The sequence below is a fragment of the Medicago sativa genome, chromosome 8 (genome assembly GCF_051527215.1).
Source record: "Medicago sativa cultivar Bolivia chromosome 8, Bolivia_mono, whole genome shotgun sequence".
Taxonomy (NCBI): Eukaryota; Viridiplantae; Streptophyta; class Magnoliopsida; order Fabales; family Fabaceae; genus Medicago; species Medicago sativa.
The window spans coordinates 24,189,916-24,202,786 of NC_140756.1; the positions used below are offsets into that span (position 1 = coordinate 24,189,916).

The 12,871-nt window shown below is 37.0% G+C and overlaps 1 long non-coding RNA gene across 1 annotated transcript; it reads right to left on the minus strand.

The window, feature by feature from the left end:
- Positions 1-1,671: 1,671 nt before the first annotated feature.
- Positions 1,672-10,219, minus strand: LOC146897852 (uncharacterized). The gene is made up of 3 exons (XR_015022162.1): positions 9,760-10,219; positions 3,600-8,015; positions 1,672-1,855 (listed from the first exon to the last, which is right to left on the minus strand). It is a non-coding gene; the product is annotated as an uncharacterized LOC146897852 (long non-coding RNA).
- Positions 10,220-12,871: the final 2,652 nt, after the last annotated feature.

Here is a 12,871-nt window from a genome sequence, read left to right on the forward strand (position 1 = left end):
ATCTACAACATCCATGGTTTATTTTAGAATTTTTTAAAAAGGCCAAAATGGGGGTTAATTGGTTTATTTTAGGAAATCTAACAAGCATATCTACGACATCCATGGTTTATTTTAGAATTTTTTAAAAAGGCCAAAATGGGGGTTAAGTGAATTTCCTTGTTAATTTATGGATTTTACTCGTTTTTGACCTTTTTCTTTCACTAAAAAGGTCATAAAGTGGCCTAGCCTTATCGAATCGAAGCATGTAATAGTTCCTATGAAATCTAACAAGCATATATTCGAATTCCAAGGTTGATTTTATCATTTTCAAAAATGGACAAAATGAGGGTTAAGTGAATTTCCTTGTTAATTTACGGATTTTACTCGTTTTTGACCCTTTTTCTTTCACTAAAAAGGTCATAAAGTGGCCTAGCCTTATCGAGTCGAAGCATTTAATAGTTCCTAGGAAATCTAACAAGCATATCTACGACATCCATGGTTTATTTTAGAATTTTTAAAAAGGCCAAAATGGGGGTTAAGTGAATTTCCTTGTTAATTTATGGATTTTACTCGTTTTTGACCTTTTTCTTTCACTAAAAAGGTCATAAAGTGGCCTAGCCTTATCGAATCGAAGCATGTAATAGTTCCTAGGAAATCTAACAAGCGTATCTACGACATCCATGGTTTATTTTAGAATTTTTTAAAAAGGCCAAAATGGGGGTTAAGTGAATTTCCTTGTTAATTTATGGATTTTACTCGTTTTTGACCTTTTTCTTTCACTAAAAAGGTCATAAAGTGGCCTAGCCTTATCGAATCGAAGCATGTAATAGTTCCTATGAAATCTAACAAGCATATATTCGAATTCCAAGGTTGATTTTATCATTTTCAAAAATGGACAAATTGAGGGTTAAGTGAATTTCCTTGTTAATTTACGGATTTTACTCGTTTTTGACCCTTTTTCTTTCACTAAAAAGGTCATAAAGTGGCCTAGCCTTATCGAGTCGAAGCATGTAATAGTTCCTAGGAAATCTAACAAGCATATCTACGACATCCATGGTTTATTTTAGAATTTTGAAAAACGGCCAAAATGGGGGTTAAGTGAATTTCCTTGTTAATTTACGGATTTTACTCGTTTTTGACCCTTTTTCTTTCTCTAAAAAGGTCATAAAGTGGCCTAGCCTTATCTAATCGAAGCATGTAATAGTTCCTAGGAAATCTAACAAGCATATCTACGACATCCATGGTTTATTTCAGAATTTTTTAAAAAGGCCAAAATGGGGGTTAAGTGAATTTCCTTGTTAATTTATGGATTTTACTCGTTTTTGACCTTTTTCTTTCACTAAAAAGGTCATAAAGTGGCCTAGCCTTATCGAATCGAAGAATGTAATAGTTCCTATGAAATCTAACAAGCATATATTCGAATTCCAAGGTTGATTTTATCATTTTCAAAAATGGACAAATTGAGGGTTAAGTGAATTTCCTTGTTAATTTACGGATTTTACTCGTTTTTGACCCTTTTTCTTTCACTAAAAAGGTCATAAAGTGGCCTAGCCTTATCGAGTCGAAGCATGTAATAGTTCCTAGGAAATCTAACAAGCATATCTACGACATCCATGGTTTATTTTAGAATTTTGAAAAACGGCCAAAATGGGGGTTAAGTGCGTTAATATTAGTACTGGATACATTAAATAAACAACAATTAAAAACTTCGAATGAATAACATTTACATCAAGTTACGTTCATATAAATAATAATACAACACAACTCATCCATACATAAAATACATCCTTGATATCCATAACGTCCTGCAGCTTTACGAACGAACCCCTGAAGTAATATCCATCCTGCTCCGAACACGCATAAACATCCTGCTTATCTGAAACAAATAAGGATTGGGATGAGACATAATGTCTCAGTGAGTTCCCCTAATTCCTAGGCTATAGGTAACCTCAAGGGAAAACCTACGGTCACCACGTGTCTACATTACAACCTGACGGTTGACTATACGTGCGTGGGGACTTGCAAACTTAGACGGTAGTGCATACTAGAGCCGTCATAGTCATATCTTACTTGTTATAGGCTTCTCATCTATACATGTCATGGCGGTCGAGGGAACCTAAACCGCATTGCCAAGTGTACGCTATACGTAACAAAGCCTAAACATAAATAACATAGCATATTCATGACATGATTCTAAACCGGACGATTAGGGAAACCTAAGGTCGTCACGGCATAGCTTTCTTTACTTGTCCTATACATATCTAGCTCCCGTCTAATAACATATCATGCTCTTATTATTGTTCTTAAACATAATCATACATGGGCTCGATCATGAGCATAAACATAACATAATCATAATCATAATAAACATAATCGTGTCTAAGTTCATTAGTTGGTTAGCGTTGAACAAACAGTTATTATCTTGATTCATTTTACGGATAGTCCCGGGTGGAGTAACCCCGAGATCAATCCCATACATGACCGATGTACGTACATCGGACTCCCTCGGTGTCGTGCGGGTCCCCTGCGGCTTAAACCGTTCCCCTTAGGTCGAGAACCTCCCGTATCCCCCTGGCGTGGATAATGAGAGACACGAACACCTACGTCTTGCTTACTCGGTGACATGCGGGTCCCTTACGGCTTGAATCGTTCTCATTACGAGAACCCCTTGCATCCCCCTGATGTGGATAACAAGAGACATGCCACCTACACATATTAATCATGGTCTTGTCGTGCATATAAGTTAGACATAATCATACATACATGTTTACCTCGGAACCTTGATCGATCCGATTGTCGGTAACTCATACTTGCTAAGGCATACTTGATCATATGCGAAGAGAATACACTTCGCGTCTTATAATTCGGGGAAACATATCCTATACTTGTCATACTTATCATTCATGCTATCTTTCTATTTCTCGACTAGCTAAGCCGAGGCTCTATGTTCATTCCCTTTCTTAGTTCATTGCTACCCCATCATGCTTAAACTCTCTTGAGCCATCCTTGTAATACATGCTAAGATTGCCACGATTATCGATGCAAGGATCATTGGATGATGTGTACAATTTTCAATAATTTCTAAAGACCGAAAGTGCCGAAAACCCAATTCCAAGCCGTTTATAAATCTTATGATTTGACAAAGCTAAGTTTGTTCCAGTAGAAAAATAAGTGAAAACAGTCAAAGAACACTTCGAAACGATCGCTACGGACCCCCACGCGACTGCCCCCAAGCACCCGAACGCAGAACAACGCGGAGGTTGTCCTGTCTGGGGCGCCTGGTGCCAGAAGTGGGGCGCCTAGCGCTGGCTCCCTGTGTGTGGGCGCCTAGCGCCCTTGTACAGGCGCAGCGCTGCGAATTCTGCGTGTTCGCGTGTTCCGGCCGCGGGTTTTCGCCATTTTCGACCCAAAACTCGTCCAATTCGACCCTGTAATGCACCAAATACATCCAACAACATATATAGACTTATTTAAACATATATCATGGCAATTTTAACCTATAATCACCTAGGATTGGCTTGGGGTACTAAAGTTACATAAAAACTATACTTAGCATAAATCATGATTTTTCTACAAGATTAATCAATCCCAAAGGTGGGTAATCTATCTATGGAACTCACCTCAATTGTTTGCACTTGATTCCCAAAGCCTCCAAGGCCAAGCATGACAACTCCCTAGTTCTTGATTCAACACAAAACCATGGCTTAAGCTCATCAATCCCACTTCTTCCATCTATCTCTTTGTTTCCTTGCAATATAAAGCTTCATGATCCTTGCTTGATCATTTTGTTCCAACCCAAAGCTTCCTCACCAAAACCCTAACTTATTAATTCAACCCAATCTTCCAAACCCTAAGCCAAACCAAGCTTCCACATGACCATGTTATCTTGAAAGGACAAGGATTAGAGCCTTGCTAATTGAGGAAGAAGATTTGCAAAAGATTGATGAAAAGAAGAAGAAAGGGGGCGTGAGAGAGAAGAGGGAAGGAGAGAAGAAAGTCTTTGGCATAAGAGAGAGAAAGAAGATTGGAAAATAAGATATTTTGGTGCCTTTCCAAATAAATATCATTTCCCGCACAATTACCAAATTGCCCTTGCCTCCAACGTGCCACATCCGTCTCTGATTCTTAACTCGTATTAAGCTGACATATCATAAAATATTTCCATTAACTTACTTTCCATGAACATCATTCCTCTGATACACTTAGCAGGTAAAATTTCCATTAGGTAAAGAGCGGGATGTTACATTCTACCCCCCTTAAAGAAATTTCGTCCTCGAAATTTAGAGATCGACTACCAATCATCTTGTTTCTTAACCCACATGCAACAGAGCATAGCCTTCTTGGTCTTAATATCACTCAAACTTAGAGTTTTCTTAGTATATCATGATTCAGAACTCACCTTGCCACACATAGACGTATTGTCTCAGACTTGTATCTTACCTGCTTAACATAATCTATTCATAACGGTGTCTTATCATAAACATGGACACTCAGGATTTGCCTTTTAACTGGAATCCTACCAGAAACCAGGTTTGCCCTGCAGTGCTTACTTGTAACGTTAAAACATCTTTTCATATATACATAATCCTATCGTGTAACGTATAATTCATACATCAGTCTACTTAGTGTACCTTGAGACATTTTCCTCACTCCAACATTACTTATCTTGACGATTCTACGAATCTCTTGTCTCTTTTCAGAGTCTTAAGAAATCTTTCGATCTCATTACCATTCCTATTGCACCCAAATTTATGGATGACTCATATAACTTGTCATAGAGAGGTGAAATTAATTACGCCTATACATATAACATTCATCAACCCATCTCGTAACTTACATGCTCTTAAAACTTCCGAGTTAAACCTTTTGCATTTGAATACTCTTATCATATACTTGTGCGCTTCATAATACTTTTTCGAGCAACTTTGTTGGTTACATTAACACATCTTACTCACCATAACAATCGCATACTTCCTAATGTCGCTTCTTGTTAAATCATAACGATACTCGTTCTAACATATTACTTTAAAAAGTTTTCTAAACATGAGTATTCGGATCCTTGGAACGAATAGAGACATAATCTTTTAAAAGAATTTTGTGAAAAAAAATTGTCATGTTTAAATAATTTCGTTTCCAAGTCTCTCAATACCCATTTTAAATTTAAGAGTTTTTAAATCATAGTTCGAAATCTTCATAGCAAGTATCGTGATCGTTTAACAGGTCTGACATAAGAGAGTATGCACTTAATCGTGCATAACTCATGATTTATATCTCCATCCAGAATGAAATTCTTGAACTTTAAAGTAACTTCTTTCTTATTCTTTCTTGACTTACATGCATATCTTGGAGACTCGCATAATTGCATAACATAATTCATATAGGATCCTTGACCCTCATAACATTATCTCATCTCCTCATTCTGAGAACAAATAACGTGAATCTTCAAAACATCATATCCGGTTACGTTCACACAATGTCACCTCATCCTGCATAACACTTCTTCTTTTAATACCGGCCTCACACTTGATAATTCAATCTTTAATTTGAGTTGCCAAAAGAAACCTTTCGACTCTTACCTGCATTTTTTTTTTGTCATATCACATATCCTTACATATATCCTTCTTATCATACTTAAATAAAGTCATATCCATTATGACTTTGTCATATTCTTCGCTGACCGGATCAGTCTCATTACTTATTCAATATTCCGAGAACTCCTCGCTTGTTCCATAATACCTCTTAAGAAGACTCTTACTTTCAAGTTCCATGGTTACTGTCCGAAACTTTATCTATTAACTTTCGTTGCGCCACTCTGATTCCCACCAGTTAGCTTTAACCAATATTCTAATCCATTAAGACAACTGAAACTTTACATATGAGCATCATCTTCTTGAACTCTTGTCAAGACCTATCATGTGGTAACCAATACCAAAATCTTACACCTTTCATTACCTTATAAGGTTGAATCTCACGGTAGACTTGTCACATCACCATAATACTTTACTTGAGGATGAACCCTACTTTCTCCTTAGTTGAGTTTACCTTATGACATATACTCATCGTACTTTAAACTTGTCTCTGAGCAATCTCGAATTTCCCATGGAAGACTCATCATAAATTATACATGCTTTTCTTGATCTTGCTTCATTGCATCCCTGTATTCTCGTATACTATGTTTTGCGTAATCAACGGATGCTTGCTCGTTAATTTCTTTCTTTAAGAAAACATTATAATACAACACACGGGTCATTGGCGTTGACAATATCTCTTTATATAAAAACGTAATAAGTTTGGCCCCAGTCGTTGCTCTAAAATCACGGAATAAGTTGACAACACAACTGTGTCATCTAACTTTAGTTCCTGTGAGTTTAGCCCACTCTACGTGAGTCGTAACAACCGGTACCTACAAAATTCCATTTTAAAATCTATAAACATCAACTCCAATCACCCATATGTGTCTACCTTTCTAAAATCTTGTAAACTTTTGAATTCAACATTTAACGGGCTTTAGCAATTCAATCAAGCAAAACATAGATCCGGGGGTACTCATGACTTCATAAAACCTGAAAATCTTGTGACATTCGTATAATTCTCTACCACTTTACTTTCCATCTCATGTCTTTGCATCCACTTAATCCGTTCCATAAGTCAAACCTTAAAACTCTTGACCCAAGTTCTTCGCCAGCTCCTGCCACGTTAACTTCTAATGTTACCTTGAATCGGATTGGTTCCGTTAATAGTTGTCCATGCATTTTCTTCCTTAGAAATCATAGGATGTGATGTGCATTCGATACTTGATGTTATAGAGAGTGTTGGTTACCTAAAAGATTGTAAAAACAACCCCCAATAGCTACTAAGGCCCTAGAGACAAAATGACAGTTTTTGGAAAAACTGAAAATTTTCGCCCCAGTTTCGCTATTAGCGAAATCCTCTGGAGTAATTTCGCTATTAGCGAAATTTTCGCTATTGGCGTATTTTCTAAAAATTAGTTTTCAAGAAAACATACTTCACATAAAAATCTCATTTTCTCAAGTAATCTGATGCACATCATTCATTCTGGTCATCATAAAAAAAAATAATTTCATAACTGTTGCACGACAAGCATTAACACCAATCAATTCAATTCACGGCACATTAGGAACCATTGTCTTGTTCATCATATCACTTGACATAAAAATTCCACATAAGACTTCAACTCCATCCAACATACATGTGCTCAACTTCATTCACTATTAGAACCTTATTCTCGCTGAACATATAAATCTTTGTTCTCATATCTCAATCCCTGAGAGCTTACTAATTCCATCAACATGTGTCGACTTATCCTTCAATTGTAGTCTCACACTTACGTTCCAGAATATATATATATATATATATATATATATATATATATCCAACTTCTTCACTTACGGATACTTAAAGTATCACTAACATCATACTCGAATTTGTCGGAGCGTTCTTTCTTATCATGCCTTACATTCCCGGAGGATTCACACTTGTGCTTGCTTAGTTCACCGACCACCTTTTGGCACGATCAAACTCTTGCTAATATTTATCCGAGTTCACACTTTCCAGTGCATCTCCATCACATACTTCGTTCCTCCTGGGTCCTATTCAGCTCTCAGGCATCCATTCCAATCGTCGAATGCTAAATTGAGTTGATCAGACTCAACTAACAACAACAATTAGAACTTTTACCTGGAACCCAATGGTCCCACTACGTTAGTTGTAATTTAATGACCCAAGGCACGATCTGAATCGACCTGCTCTGATACCAATTGTAACACCCATACCAGACGTATCTAGAAAGTCTGGCACGTGCGTTAATATTAGTACTGGATACATTAAATAAACAACAATTAAAAACTTCGAATGAATAACATTTACATCAAGTTACGTTCATATAAATAATAATACAACACAACTCATCCATACATAAAATACATCCTTGATATCCATAACGTCCTGCAGCTTTACGAACGAACCCCTGAAGTAATATCCATCCTGCTCCGAACACGCATAAACATCCTGCTTATCTGAAACAAATAAGGATTGGGATGAGACATAATGTCTCAGTGAGTTCCCCTAATTCCTAGGCTATAGGTAACCTCAAGGGAAAACCTACGGTCACCACGTGTCTACATTACAACCTGACGGTTGACTATACGTGCGTGGGGACTTGCAAACTTAGACGGTAGTGCATACTAGAGCCGTCATAGTCATATCTTACTTGTTATAGGCTTCTCATCTATACATGTCATGGCGGTCGAGGGAACCTAAACCGCATTGCCAAGTGTACGCTATACGTAACAAAGCCTAAACATAAATAACATAGCATATTCATGACATGATTCTAAACCGGACGATTAGGGAAACCTAAGGTCGTCACGGCATAGCTTTCTTTACTTGTCCTATACATATCTAGCTCCCGTCTAATAACATATCATGCTCTTATTATTGTTCTTAAACATAATCATACATGGGCTCGATCATGAGCATAAACATAACATAATCATAATCATAATAAACATAATCGTGTCTAAGTTCATTAGTTGGTTAGCGTTGAACAAACAGTTATTATCTTGATTCATTTTACGGATAGTCCCGGGTGGAGTAACCCCGAGATCAATCCCATACATGACCGATGTACGTACATCGGACTCCCTCGGTGTCGTGCGGGTCCCTTGCGGCTTAAACCGTTCCCCTTAGGTCGAGAACCTCCCGTATCCCCCTGGCGTGGATAATGAGAGACACGAACACCTACGTCTTGCTTACTCGGTGACATGCGGGTCCCTTACGGCTTGAATCGTTCTCATTACGAGAACCCCTTGCATCCCCCTGATGTGGATAACAAGAGACATGCCACCTACACATATTAATCATGGTCTTGTCGTGCATATAAGTTAGACATAATCATACATACATGTTTACCTCGGAACCTTGATCGATCCGATTGTCGGTAACTCATACTTGCTAAGGCATACTTGATCATATGCGAAGAGAATACACTTCGCGTCTTATAATTCGGGGAAACATATCCTATACTTGTCATACTTATCATTCATGCTATCTTTCTATTTCTCGACTAGCTAAGCCGAGGCTCTATGTTCATTCCCTTTCTTAGTTCATTGCTACCCCATCATGCTTAAACTCTCTTGAGCCATCCTTGTAATACATGCTAAGATTGCCACGATTATCGATGCAAGGATCATTGGATGATGTGTACAATTTTCAATAATTTCTAAAGACCGAAAGTGCCGAAAACCCAATTCCAAGCCGTTTATAAATCTTATGATTTGACAAAGCTAAGTTTGTTCCAGTAGAAAAATAAGTGAAAACAGTCAAAGAACACTTCGAAACGATCGCTACGGACCCCCACGCGACTGCCCCCAAGCACCCGAACGCAGAACAACGCGGAGGTTGTCCTGTCTGGGGCGCCTGGCGCCAGAAGTGGGGCGCCTAGCGCTGGTTCCCTGTGTGTGGGCGCCTAGCGCCCTTGTACAGGCGCAGCGCTGCGAATTCTGCGTGTTCGCGTGTTCCGGCCGCGGGTTTTCGCCATTTTCGACCCAAAACTCGTCCAATTCGACCCTGTAATGCACCAAATACATCCAACAACATATATAGACTTATTTAAACATATATCATGGCAATTTTAACCTATAATCACCTAGGATTGGCTTGGGGTACTAAAGTTACATAAAAACTATACTTAGCATAAATCATGATTTTTCTACAAGATTAATCAATCCCAAAGGTGGGTAATCTATCTATGGAACTCACCTCAATTGTTTGCACTTGATTCCCAAAGCCTCCAAGGCCAAGCATGACAACTCCCTAGTTCTTGATTCAACACAAAACCATGGCTTAAGCTCATCAATCCCACTTCTTCCATCTATCTCTTTGTTTCCTTGCAATATAAAGCTTCATGATCCTTGCTTGATCATTTTGTTCCAACCCAAAGCTTCCTCACCAAAACCCTAACTTATTAATTCAACCCAATCTTCCAAACCCTAAGCCAAACCAAGCTTCCACATGACCATGTTATCTTGAAAGGACAAGGATTAGAGCCTTGCTAATTGAGGAAGAAGATTTGCAAAAGATTGATGAAAAGAAGAAGAAAGGGGGCGTGAGAGAGAAGAGGGAAGGAGAGAAGAAAGTCTTTGGCATAAGAGAGAGAAAGAAGATTGGAAAATAAGATATTTTGGTGCCTTTCCAAATAAATATCATTTCCCGCACAATTACCAAATTGCCCTTGCCTCCAACGTGCCACATCCGTCTCTGATTCTTAACTCGTATTAAGCTGACATATCATAAAATATTTCCATTAACTTACTTTCCATGAACATCATTCCTCTGATACACTTAGCAGGTAAAATTTCCATTAGGTAAAGAGCGGGATGTTACATCCTATGAAATCTAACAAGCATATATTCGAATTCCAAGGTTGATTTTATCATTTTCAAAAATGGACAAAATGAGGGTTAAGTGAATTTCCTTGTTAATTTACGGATTTTACTCGTTTTTGACCCTTTTTCTTTCACTAAAAAGGTCATAAAGTGGCCCAGCCTTATCGAATCGAAGCATGTAATAGTTCCTAGGAAATCTATCAAGCATATCTACAACATCCATGGTTTATTTTAGAATTTTTTAAAAAGGCCAAAATGGGGGTTAATTGGTTTATTTTAGGAAATCTAACAAGCATATCTACGACATCCATGGTTTATTTTAGAATTTTTTAAAAAGGCCAAAATGGGGGTTAATTGAATTTCCTTGTTAATATACGGATTTTACTCATTTTTGACCTTTTTTCTTTCACTAAAAAGGTGATAAAGTGGCCTATCCTTATCGAATCGAAGCATGTAATAGTTCCTATGAAATCTAACAAGCATATATTCGAATTCCAAGGTTGATTTTATCATATTCGAAAATGGACAAAATGAGGGTTAAGTGAATTTCCTTGTTAATTTACGGATTTTACTCGTTTTTGACCCTTTTTCTTTCACCAAAAAGGTCATAAAGTGGCCTAGCCTTATCGAATCGAAGCATGTAATAGTTCCTAGGAAATCTAACAAGCATATCTACGACATCCATGGTTTATTTTAGAATTTTTTAAAAAGGCCAAAATGGGGGTTAAGTGTATTTCCTTGTTAATTTATGGATTTTACTCGTTTTTGACCTTTTTCTTTCACTAAAAAGGTCATAAAGTGGCCTAGCCTTATCTAATCGAAGCATGTAATAGTTCCTAGGAAATCTAACAAGCATATCTACGACATCCATGGTTTATTTCAGAATTTTTTAAACAGGCCAAAATGGGGGTTAAGTGAATTTCCTTGTTAATTTATGGATTTTACTCGTTTTTGACCTTTTTCTTTCACTAAAAAGGTCATAAAGTGGCCTAGCCTTATCGAATCGAAACATGTAATAGTTCCTAGGAAATCTAACAAGCATATCTACGACATTTTATTTTAGAATTTTTTAAAAAGGCCAAAATGGGGGTTAATTGAATTTCCTTGTTAATATACGGATTTTACTCATTTTTGACCTTTTTTCTTTCACTAAAAAGGTCATAAAGTGGCCTAGCCTTATCGAATCGAAGCATGTAATAGTTCCTATGAAATCTAACAAGCATATATTCGAATTCCAAGGTTGATTTTATCATATTCGAAAATGGACAAAATGAGGGTTAAGTGAATTTCCTTGTTAATTTACGGATTTTACTCGTTTTTGACCCTTTTTCTTTCACTAAAAAGGTCATAAAGTGGCCCAGCCTTATCGAATCGAAGCATGTAATAGTTCCTAGGAAATCTAACAAGCATATCTACGACATCCATGGTTTATTTTAGAACTTTTTAAAAAGGCCAAAATGGGGGTTAAGTGAATTTCCTTGTTAATTTATGGATTTTACTCGTTTTTGACCTTTTTCTTTCACTAAAAAGGTCATAAAGTGGCCTAGCCTTATCTAATCGAAGCATGTAATAGTTCCTAGGAAATCTAACAAGCATATCTACGACATCCATGGTTTATTTCAGAATTTTTTAAAAAGGCCAAAATGGGGGTTAAGTGAATTTCCTTGTTAATTTATGGATTTTACTCGTTTTTGACCTTTTTCTTTCACTAAAAAGGTCATAAAGTGGCCTAGCCTTATCGAATCGAAGCATGTAATAGTTCCTATGAAATCTAACAAGCATATATTCGAATTCCAAGGTTGATTTTATCATTTTCAAAAATGGACAAATTGAGGGTTAAGTGAATTTCCTTGTTAATTTACGGATTTTACTCGTTTTTGACCCTTTTTCTTTCACTAAAAAGGTCATAAAGTGGCCTAGCCTTATCTAATCGAAGCATGTAATAGTTCCTAGGAAATCTAACAAGCATATCTACGACATCCATGGTTTATTTCAGAATTTTTTAAACAGGCCAAAATGGGGGTTAAGTGAATTTCCTTGTTAATTTATGGATTTTACTCGTTTTTGACCTTTTTCTTTCACTAAAAAGGTGATAAAGTGGCCTAGCCTTATCGAATCGAAACATGTAATAGTTCCTAGGAAATCTAACAAGCATATCTACGACATTTTATTTTAGAATTTTTTAAAAAGGCCAAAATGGGGGTTAATTGAATTTCCTTGTTAATATACGGATTTTACTCATTTTTGACCTTTTTTCTTTCACTAAAAAGGTCATAAAGTGGCCTAGCCTTATCGAATCGACGCATGTAATAGTTCCTATGAAATCTAACAAGCATATATTCGAATTCCAAGGTTGATTTTATCATTTTCAAAAATGGACAAAATGAGGGTTAAGTGAATTTCCTTGTTAATTTACGGATTTTACTCGTTTTTGACCCTTTTTCTTTCACTAAAAAGGTCATAAAGTGGCCCAGCCTTATCGAATC